The sequence below is a fragment of the Elephantulus edwardii genome, unplaced genomic scaffold (genome assembly GCF_000299155.1).
Source record: "Elephantulus edwardii isolate Elephantulus edwardi_28Jun2011 unplaced genomic scaffold, EleEdw1.0 scaffold00178, whole genome shotgun sequence".
NCBI classification, from domain to species: Eukaryota; Metazoa; Chordata; class Mammalia; order Macroscelidea; family Macroscelididae; genus Elephantulus; species Elephantulus edwardii.
In genome coordinates, this window is record NW_006399928.1 from 3,709,067 (window position 1) to 3,720,074 (window position 11,008).

General features: G+C 37.4%; 2 pseudogenes; one reads left to right on the forward strand and one right to left on the reverse strand.

Annotated features, from left to right (window-relative positions):
• Positions 1–8,420: 8,420 nt before the first annotated feature.
• LOC102877445 lies at positions 8,421–8,620 on the reverse strand (annotated as a pseudogene).
• LOC102874640 overlaps positions 8,619–11,008 on the forward strand; it is an 11,202-nt pseudogene continuing 8,812 nt past the window's right edge.

Below are 11,008 nucleotides of genomic sequence, written 5' to 3' on the forward strand. Positions count from 1 at the left end.
TCCAAATGCTCTATAAATGTTCATTAAAATTATTAAAAAAATAAAATAATAAAAAAGTTGGAAATTTGATACATCATTTGACCCAGAAATTCCAGTACTGTGAATATACTCTAAAGAAACCAGAGCCATGGCTCAAATGGAAGAAACCCAAATGCCCATCTACAAACGGAGTGTAGGGTTTTTTTTTCCTAAACTATGCAGCATTGAAAAACCATGAACTCGTAAAATATTACACAAGGGTGAGCCTTGGAAGACATTATGTTGAGTGAAATATCTCACTCACAAAAGGACAAATACTGCATGAAACTGCTATAATAAAATAAGACTGACATGGTGGGTAGAGGGAGACTAGGAAAAGAGTGGATAGGTAATGAACACTGCATTGGAACAGATGAGGGAAAGAACTGTCTGAAAGGAATATATGACTAGGCAATATATGTATAACAACAATTTAGAACAAGAGGTACATTAAAAAGTAGACAGGGGAAGGAAAATGTGCAACAATGTATGAACAAAAACAAACAAAAATAAATACTTCTATCACATAAGAGTGCTTGGCCCATCCCTCTTAACTACATATTACAACACAGCTTCTTCCACCAAACCTAGTCATTTTTCAAGTCTGAACTACTTTTGCTGTTTGAAATCTGTGTATGAAATTTAGAACACATTCTCCTGTTGCAGTTACTCAGTTGCACATTTTATCTCTCTCCTATTAGTTAAAAATCTTTTGAGATCAGAAATCATTTCTTACTAAGATCTTCAATGGGACAAGAACTCTTAAGCTGTGATGTAGTCATCAAAGAAACAAATTCTGGCTGACTTAAAATGTTTTTCAATTTCTATTCATATTTTTTGTACTTCAATGATTGATTTATTTCAGTTAACTATATGACTTAACTTTTTAAATTATTTGCAAATTGCTTTTTTAAGAATGAAATTCCATATTAATTGCAATTTTAACAAATGTTTACAGGGAAGTTAGATCTTCATTCATTTATTGTTGCATATTTTAACCCTGCTCTTCCCTTCTCCTTCCCCAGTTGACATTTTTTAATATTCATTCATTGTTGCACAATTACCCGCCTCCGTCCTTCCCCCCCCCCAAGTCCTCTTTGCAATGATGTACCTCTTATTCTGGGCTATAGTCATACATATAATGCTTAATCACATGTTCCTTTTTAAAAAAATTTTACTTATTAATTTCAATGAAAATTTACAGAGACTTTGCATGTCCATTCATTCATTGTTGTACTTTTCTTCCTGTTCACCCCTCCCCCCCAGAACACTCTTCTCTTTGAAAAGTAAAGGAAATCTTCTTTTATTGTTTTCCAATCCCACTCCCCAAGTCCACTCCACTATGCAGCTTTCGTTCTGGACTCCTACCATGGCAAAAATACCTAATTATATATCACTTTTAAACCGTTTTCTCCCTCATCTGTTTCAATGCAGTATACATTATTTATCCCATCTTTCTCAGTCTCCCCCCAACCCCAATGCCCGTCCTGTTTTATAACAGTGGCACCACGCAGTATTTGTCCTTTTGTGACTGAGATATTTCACTCAGCATAATGTCCTCCAGGGTCACCCATTTTGAATAATATTGCATGAGTTCCTTGTTTTTCAATGCAGCGTAGTATTCCATTGTGAGAATATGCCACAGCTTCTCTATCCATTTGTTTGTTGTTGGGCACTTAGATTGTTTCCAGCTCCTTGCTATTGTGAACAAAGCCGTAATAAACATGGGTGTGCAAATATGTTCCTTTTAAACAGTTCTTTCCTTATCTGTTCCAATGCAATGGTCATTATCTATCCACTCTTATCCTATTCTCCTCCCAACTCCCCATGTCAGACCTGCTTAATAACAGTGGTGCTATGCAGTACTTGTCCTTTTGTGATAGATATTTTACTCAGCATGATGTCCTCCAGGGTCCCGCATGTTGTGTAATGTTTTACAAGTTCACTGTTTTTTGGTCTGCATAGCATACCATTGTATGAATATACCACAGTTTTCCTATCCATTCGTTGATGGACACTAAGGTTGCTTCCACCTCTTTGCTATTGTAAATAATGCAGCAATAAACATGGGTCTGTATATGTATCTCTTTGGATGGTGGTTATGGTTTCTTTGGGTATATTCCCAGTAGTGGCAGTACTGCGTCAAATGTTATTTCTATGTTAAATTTTGGGGAAAGCACCAAACTGCCTTCCATAGTGGTTGAACAATTTTACACTCCCACCAGCAGTGAATAAGGATTCTAATCTCTCTCCACAACCTCGCCAGCATTTAATGTTTGCTTCTCTGTTGAACCTTGCTATAAGGCTGAAATGACATCTCATAGTGATTTTGATTTGCATGTCTCTGATAGTGATTTTTAACATTTCTGGAAGAACTCTAGAAGCCCTAATCCACAGCATAAACAGTCTTCCAAGTATAATGAAAAACCTACAACCAGGAGAGAACAAAATAGATGAATGGGACCTTTTAAGAATCAAATCCCTATGCACATAAAAAACCTTCTCCAACAGGGTAAAAAGGAAAGCTACACACTGGGGAAAAAATATTTGGAAATCAACACTCTTGGCATCAGCATCAGGAAATCAAAAGACGAAATGCATTAGGTAAATCTGCTGTCAGGGAACTCTCAAGGATACAGAGAAACAACCATGTCAGTGTAGAGACAAAAGTGTGACTGATCCAGGCCATAGTTTTTGCAATTACTTGTTATGCATCAGAGAGCTGGATAATGACTAAGGATGATAGAAAAAGAATTGATGCCTTTGAGTTTTGGTGCTGGAGAAGAGCCTTGAACATACCATGGAATGCCAAGAAAACAAACAGATCTGTCTTGGACAGGTTGAAATCAAGTTTCTCCTGGGAGGATAACATTTTTGAAGCTCCATCTCACATACTTTGGGCATATGGAGAAAGACATCATACTCAGAAGGGTGGAGGGACAGCATAGGAGGGAAAACCTCTACATGAGATGGATTGATACAGTGACTAGGGCAATGGGGGTAGGTGTGTCTAAGTCCATGAGACTGGCTCAGAATAGGGCAGGCTTCAGAGATTTTGTATATAGGGTTGCTCTGAGTTGCAGGTGACTCAATGGTACCTAACAACAAAAACAACAACAATACATCTGATAAGGAACCCATATCTAAAATTTATAGACTACTCCAGCATCTCAACAACAGAAGGAAACCAAGAAACCAATACCATTTACAATAGCCAACCACAAATTGAGATACTTGGGAGAGAAACTAAATAGAAACACAAAAGACCTATACAAAGAAATCTACAGAACAGTTTTGCTATACACAATAAAAGACTTAAATAAATGAAAAAAATATTCCCTGTGCATGAATAGGAAGACCCAATATTGTGAAAATGGCAATCCTACCAAAAACAATCTACATGTTCAACACAATCCCAATACAGATACCAAATTCATTTGACAAGAAGATCAAGAGGAAAATTGTTATATTCATTTGGAAGAGGAAATGGACCCCAAAAAAGCAAAACACTTGTGAAAAACAAGGAGGCATAGCACTCCCTGCCTCAAAACCTACTACACAGCCGTAGTAACCAAAACAGCATGGTACTGGTACAAGGGCAGGTACATAGACCAATAGACCAGAACTGAGAACCCAGAAATAGACCCAGCTATCTACAGTCAACTGATATTCAACAAGGAAATAAAACCTATCATTTAGGGAAATGACAACCTCTTCAACAAATGGTGCTGGCAGAACTGGACTGCTACCTACAGAAAGCTGAAACAGTATCCACATCTCATATCAAACACGAAAATCAATTCAAGGTGGATCAGACACCTGGGAATAAAACCCCAAACCATAAAGTTCATCAGAGACAAACTGATACCAAGCTTAGAAGGCCTAGTCTATGGTATAAAGATACTGCCAAATACAGCCAGAAATGCACGATCTGGAGAGGATAAAATTGATGAGTGGGACCTTCTAAAGATTAAATCTCTGCGCTCATCAAGAACTTTTCCCAACCAGGTGTAAAGAAAACCTACTAAGAGCAAACTTGGCAATACAATCTCAGACAAGGGTCTCCTAACAAAAGTTTACAGAATACTCCTAGGCCTCCAGAAGGAAAAAAAAAAAAAAAACCAAAAAAAAACACTGGATAATCCAATTACAGAATGAGCAACAGACATGGAAAGATTTTCACAGAAGAGGACATTCGGATGGCCAACAGACACATGAAGAAATGCTCAAAATCACTGGCAATAAAAGAGATGCAAATCAAATGAGATACTTTCTTATCCCAGTAGCAGTGGCAAACTTTAGCAGGGCAGCAAGTAATAAATGTTGGAGAGGATGTGGAGAGATAGGAACTCTTACACATTGTTAGTGGGATTGTAAAATGGTACAGCTACTCTAGAAGGCAGTTTGTTGTTTCCTCAGAAAGCTGAACACAGAAATTCCATATAAGCCAACTATTCCAGTGCTTGTAATATACCTTGAGAAAATGAGAACTGAGGTACAAACAGAACCATGTACACCAATGTTCACAGCAGTATTATTCACCATAGCAAGAATATGGAAACAGCCCAAATGCCCAGCTGGAATGGAATGGAATGGAATGGAATGGAATGGAACGGAACGGAACGGAACGGAACGGAACGGAACGGAACGGAACAGAATGAGAAATTATGGTACATTCACACAATGAAATACTATGCAGCACACAGGAGAGATGATTTTGTAAATTACTACCTAACTTGCGAGGAACTGGAGAGCATTATGCTAAGTGAACGAACTCAGTTTCATAAAGACAAATACTGTATAAGACTATTATTGTAGAACTAGCATGAGGATTCAAGGAGGGGAGGGGGAAACAGAGGGGTGAGGATGGGTGGGATTGGGGGAGAGGTTGCTAATCATAGGTTCCCACAGTTTGATGGGTGGAGGGAGGGGTGGGTAAAACAAAGGGGAAAGATCCAGTGTGAAAAACAATGTATACAAACTTTGTAAGTAAACCAGTATATTTTTTTTTAAAAAAAGGTAAACAACCCAATTGCAAAATGGGCAAAGGATATGAATATTTCAACAAAGAAGACATTGATATGGCAAACAAAACATGAAGAAATGTTAAAAATCCCTAGATATCAGAGGTGCAAATAGATTTTTTTAAATTAATAGATAGTTGGATTTTCTTTAATCTAAAAGAAGAAAAAATAATAATCTTAATGGATAACGGTGATTTTTCTTTTGCCCGTTTCAACTTTATTCACATATACAGTTCTGTTACATCAATTTTTTATAAGACTATATGCATTTATTGGTTCAACTCCAAAGTTCCTATACATTGTTTTTCACACCAGATCTTTCCCATTTCCATTACCCCTCCACCCATCAAATAGTGTGATCCTATTGGCAATAAAATAAGGCACCAGGAATTGACAGTTTACCAATTGATGTATTTCTACAAACAGACACTGCCCTAGATGTCCTCACCAAGTTGTGCCAAGAAATCTGGAGGACAACCACCTGGCCAACCGACTGGAAGAAACCTATATTTGTTCCCATTCCAAAGAAAGGTGATCTAACAGAGTGTGGAAATTATCGAACATTATCATTAATATCACATGCAAGCAAGATTCTGCTGAAGGTATCCAAAAACGACTGGAACAGCACATCAACAGGGAACTGCCAGAAGTACAGACTGAGTTTAGAAGAGGCCGTACGTAGTACTAGGGATATAGTAGCTAATGTTAGCTGGACCTTGGCTGAAAGCAGGGAGTACCAGAGGATTCTCTACCTGTGTTTCATTGACTATGCAAACGCATTTGACTGTGCGGACCACAAGGAACTGTGGCTAAATCTGAGAAGAGTGGGCATCCCAGAACACTTGATCATGCTTATAAGAAACCTATACTTGGACCAGGAGGCAGCCGTCAGAACAGAGCAAAGGAACACTGAATGGTTCAAAATGGGTGTACACCAGGGATGTAGCCTATCTCCATACCTTTTCAATCTATATGCAGAACAGATTATCTGGGAAGCTGGGCTCTATGAGGAGAAATGTGGCAATTAGGCTTGGAGGAAGACTCATCAATAATCTGCATTATGCAGATGACACACCCCTGCTTGCTAAAACTGAGGAGGACCTGAAGTGTTTGCTGAAGGTCAAGGATTGTAGCCTTCAAAATGAATTTCTCAATCCATTCCATTGTGACTGGACAACTGGGCTGTTTCCATGTTCTTGCAATAGTGAATAACACTGCTACGAACACTGGTGTACAATTCTCCATCTGGGCATCGGTTTTCATTTTCTCAGGGTATATTCCAAGCACTGAAATACCTGGGTCATATGGAATTTCTATGTTCAGCTTCTTGAGGAAGTGACAAACTGCTTTCCAGAGGGATTGTACCATTTTATAATCCTGCCAAGAAATGTGTAAGAGTTCCTATCTCACCACGTCCACTCCAACATTTATTACTTGCTGTCCTGTTAAACTTTGCCACTGCTACTGGAGTGTGATGGTATCTCATTGTGATTTTGATTTGCATCTCTCTTATTGCCAGTGATTTTGAGCATTTCTTCATATGTCTGTTGGTCATCCGAATATCGTCCTCTCTGAAAATTCTTTCCATGTCTTTTGCCCATTTTGTAATTATGTTAGTAGTCTTTTTCTTGTAGAGGCCCCTGTAGGATTCTGTAAATTTTTTATACAAGACCCTTGTCTGAAATGGTATTGCCAAATGTTTGTTCCCAGTCAGTAGGTTTTCTTTTCACTCTGTTGGAAGTTTTTGATGAACACAAGGATTTAATCTTTAGAAGGTCCCATTCATCAATTTTATCCTCTCCAGATTGTGCATTTCTGGCTGTATTTGGCAGTATCTTTATACCATAGACTAGGCCTTCTAAGCTTGATACCAGTTTGTCTCTGATGAACTTTATGGTTTGGGGTTTTATTCCCAGGTGTCTAATCCACCTTGAATTGATTCTCATGTTTGATATGAGATGTGGATACTGTTTCAACTTTCTGTGGGTAGCAGTCCAGTTCTGCCAGCACCATTTGTTAGGAGGCTGTCATTTCCCAAAATGATAGGCTTTATTTCCTTGTTGAATATCAGTTGACTGTAGATAGCTGGATCTATTTCTGGGTTCTCAGTTCTGGTCCATTGGTCTATGTGCTTGCCCTTGTACCAGTACCATGCTGTTTTGGTTACTACAGCTGTGTAGTTTTTTAGGCTTTGAGGCAGGGAGTGCTATGCCTCCCACTTCATTTTTGTTTTTCACAAGTGTTTTGCTTTTTTGGGGTCCATTTCCTCTTCAAATGAATATAACAATTTTCCTCTTGATCTCCTTGTCAAATGAATTTGGTATCTGTATTGGGATTGTGTTGAACATTAGATTGTTTTTGGTAGGATTGCCATTTTCACAATATTGGGTCTTCCTATTCATGCACAGGGAATATTTTTTTTCATTTATTTAAGTCTTTTATTGTGTATAGCAAAACTGTTCTGTAGTTTTCTTTGGTCTTTTGTGTTTCTATTAAGGTTCTCTTCTAAGTATCTCAATTTGTGGTTGGCTATTGTAAATGGTATCGTTTTCTTGGTTTCCTCTCTGAGTTCACTTTGTTACTGTAGAAGAATCCCACTGATTTTTTTTATATTGAGCTTATGTCCTGCCAATGTACAAAACTGGCATACTAGCTCTAACTGATTTTTTGTTGAGTCTTTGGGGTTTTCTGTGAACCCTATCATATCATCTGCATATAGCAATAGTTTCACCATCTCTTTGATGATCGGGATGCCTTTTATTTCCTTCTCTTGTCCTATTGCCCTAGCAATCACTTGCAATACAATATGGAGTAGAAGTGGCAACAGTGGGTGTCCTTGTCTGGTCTGTTTGCAAGGAAAATGCTTTTAGTAGTTTGCGGCACATAACAACACCACCACCACCATTGAGAATGATACTGGCTCTTGGTTTTGCATTTATACTTTTCACTACGTTGAGGAAATTCCCTTTATTCCAATTTTACTGAGTGTCTTTATCAGGAAGTGGTGTTGAATTTTGCCACATGCCTTTTCTGCATCAATTGCTAAAATCGTATGGTTCTTGTTTTTCGCTTTGTTAATATGGTGAATTACATTGATTGTATTTCTTATGTTTAACCATCCTTGCATACCTGTTATGAAACTCATTTGGTCATGATGAATTATTTTTTGATGTATTATTGGATTCTATTGGCTAGAATTTTGTTAAGGATTTTTGCGTCTATGTTCATGAAAATATTGGTCTCTGGTATACTTTCTTGGTAAAATCTTTGCTTGGTTTTGGTACTAGACTTATGCTTGCTTCATAGAATGACTCTGGGAGTGTTCCTTCTTTTTCTTTTTTTAAAACATTTTATTATAATTCAAATTAGCATGTTGGTTCATTTCAGCTCCTTCACTGCCAAACCTGGACAAGGACTGCTTCAGTTTACCTTCTCTTTGTCTGCGATGACCAGGGTATAAAGGTGCAGCAAACCTTAAACTTCACATTATCCTTATTTTTCTTGATCTTGACAGATTTGGCATCCTTTCACCTGGCTGTGAGCAGGAAATCTTTGATTTCCTCAATTTTGCGAGGCATGGCGGCGAGCATGGGGGGCTGCTGGCACATGCCGGTACAGCCAGCAGCCAAAAGTGATGAGGACGGAAGAGACCTTTTTCTATTTTTTTAAATACTTTAAGTAGAATTGGGGATAGAGTCTCTCTGGATGTTTGGTAGAATTCATCTGTGAAGCCATCTGGACCAGGACTTTTCTTTCGGGGAATTCTTTTTATGACCTGTTAAAATTCCTTATTTTGTGATGGGTCTGTTCAAGTGTTCTGTATCTGTCCTTGTCAATCTGGGTAAGGCATGAGTTTCAAGGAATTTGTTCATTTCCACTAGGTTTTCGAATTTATCAGAGTATAGCTTTTCATAGTACTTTGATCTTATCTATTTCATTTCATCTGATTCTTTGGTGATGTCACATCTATATTTTCTTAATCAAGTTATCTGTGTCTTCTCTTTCTTTTTCCTTTTGTTAAATTTTCCAGTAGTTTGTTAATTTTATTGACCCGTTTGAAAAACCAGCTCCTGGTCTTATTTTAATGGTTTCACTTGTTTCTGTTTTCTATCTCATTGATTTTAGCTCTTGTCCTTATAACTTCTTTTCTTTTAGAGGCTGTTAGATTACATTAAATCAGGTTGTTCTTTTTCTATTTGATAAAGGTGTTGAGTTAGACCCTCGATTTATCTTCTTTTTTCCTTTTTTATGTGTGTGCCTATTGCTATGAACTGTTCCTTGAGGACTGCCTTAGCTGGATCTCAGAGATTTTGATATGTTGTATTTTCATTTTTGTTTGTTTAAAGGAATGTTTTTAATTTCATTCTTTATTACTTTTATAACCCAATCATGTTCTAGCATTGAGTTATTCAGTTTACACATGGATTGTTTCGTGAACTTTACCTGCACTGTGATCTGTGAAGATACTTTGTATTATTTCAATGGTTTGTTGTTGTTCTTCAATGTGTTAAGGCTTGTTTTGTGTCCTAATATGTGATCAATTCAGGAGAATGTACCATGTGCACTTGAGAAGAAAGTGAATTGAGTTTTAGTTGGGTGCAATACCCTGAACATATCTACAAGGTCAAGTTGGCTGATTGTATAGTTTGGATCTTCTGTGTCTTTGTTGAATTTCTTTTGGATTGACTTATTCTTTGGTGATAGTGGTGTGTTGAAATCTCCTACCAATATTGTGGTACTGTCTATTTCTTTCTTCAATTCGGTTAACTGTTGTTTTATGTATTTTGCAGGTCTATCATTTTGTACATAAATGTTGAAGAATTTTATGTCTTCTTGATCTATTATGCGTTTAATCAATATCTTCCTTATATTTTATGGTGGTCTTCATTCTGAAGTCTATTTTGTCAGAGATTATTATTACCACTCCTGCTTTTTGAGGTTGCCATTTGCTTGGTATATTTTCCCCCTTTTGAGTCTCTCTCTCTCTCATTTGTTGTAAGCAACATATTGATGGGCTATGGTTTTGGGGTTTTTTTTATCCATTCTGCTACTCTTTTTCTCTTGATTGGCACATTTAGTCCAATCATATTAAGTGTGATTATTGTCAGGCTAGGTTTTACCATTGCCATTTTTTTTCTTTTTCTGTTGTTTCTCGTTACTATGGTCCATCCACTTTCCTTTGGCATCTCCATGTGATGGACTTCACTTAAAATTTCTTATAGTTTTGGTCTTGTTTTCACAAATTTAAGTTTCTTCTTTTCTACAAAGGATCTAATTTCTCCTTAATATTTGATGGAGAGCTTTGCTGGGTATAGGATCCTTGACTGGCAATTGTTTTCTTTCAACTTTCTGTATATGCAATTCCCTTCTTGTCTTCTAGCTTGCCTTGTTTCTGCTGAGAAATCAGAACTTGATCTAATTGTTTGCCCTTTGTAGCTGACACTTTGTTTTTCTCATGCTACTTTAAGTATTCTATCTTTATCTTTTAATTTGGAGAATTTTACTACAATACGTCTTGATGTTTTTCTTTTGGGGATTAGTCTATTTGGTGTTCGCTGAGCCTCTTGAATGTGGATTTCCTGGTTCTTCAAAATAAGTGGGAAATTTTCTTCTAGTACTTCTTCCACAGTTTTCTCAGTGAATTTCCCTGTCACTCCCATGTTCGGGGTTCCCAATCATATGTACGCTGTTCCTGTTTATATCATCCCACATGATTCTAATATTTTCTTCATTTTCTTTATGTCTCACCTCTGAATTTTCTTCTAGTATGCTTCCAGTGTTTCATTGACTATGCAAAGGCATTTGACTGTGTAGATCATAACAAACTATGGCTGACTCTGAGAAGAATGGGAATCCCAGAACACCTGATCATTCTAATGCGAAACTTATACTTGTACCAGGAATGCAGTCGTCAGAAGAGAGCAAGGGAACACTGCATGGTTCAAAATTGGGAAGGGCGTACGCCA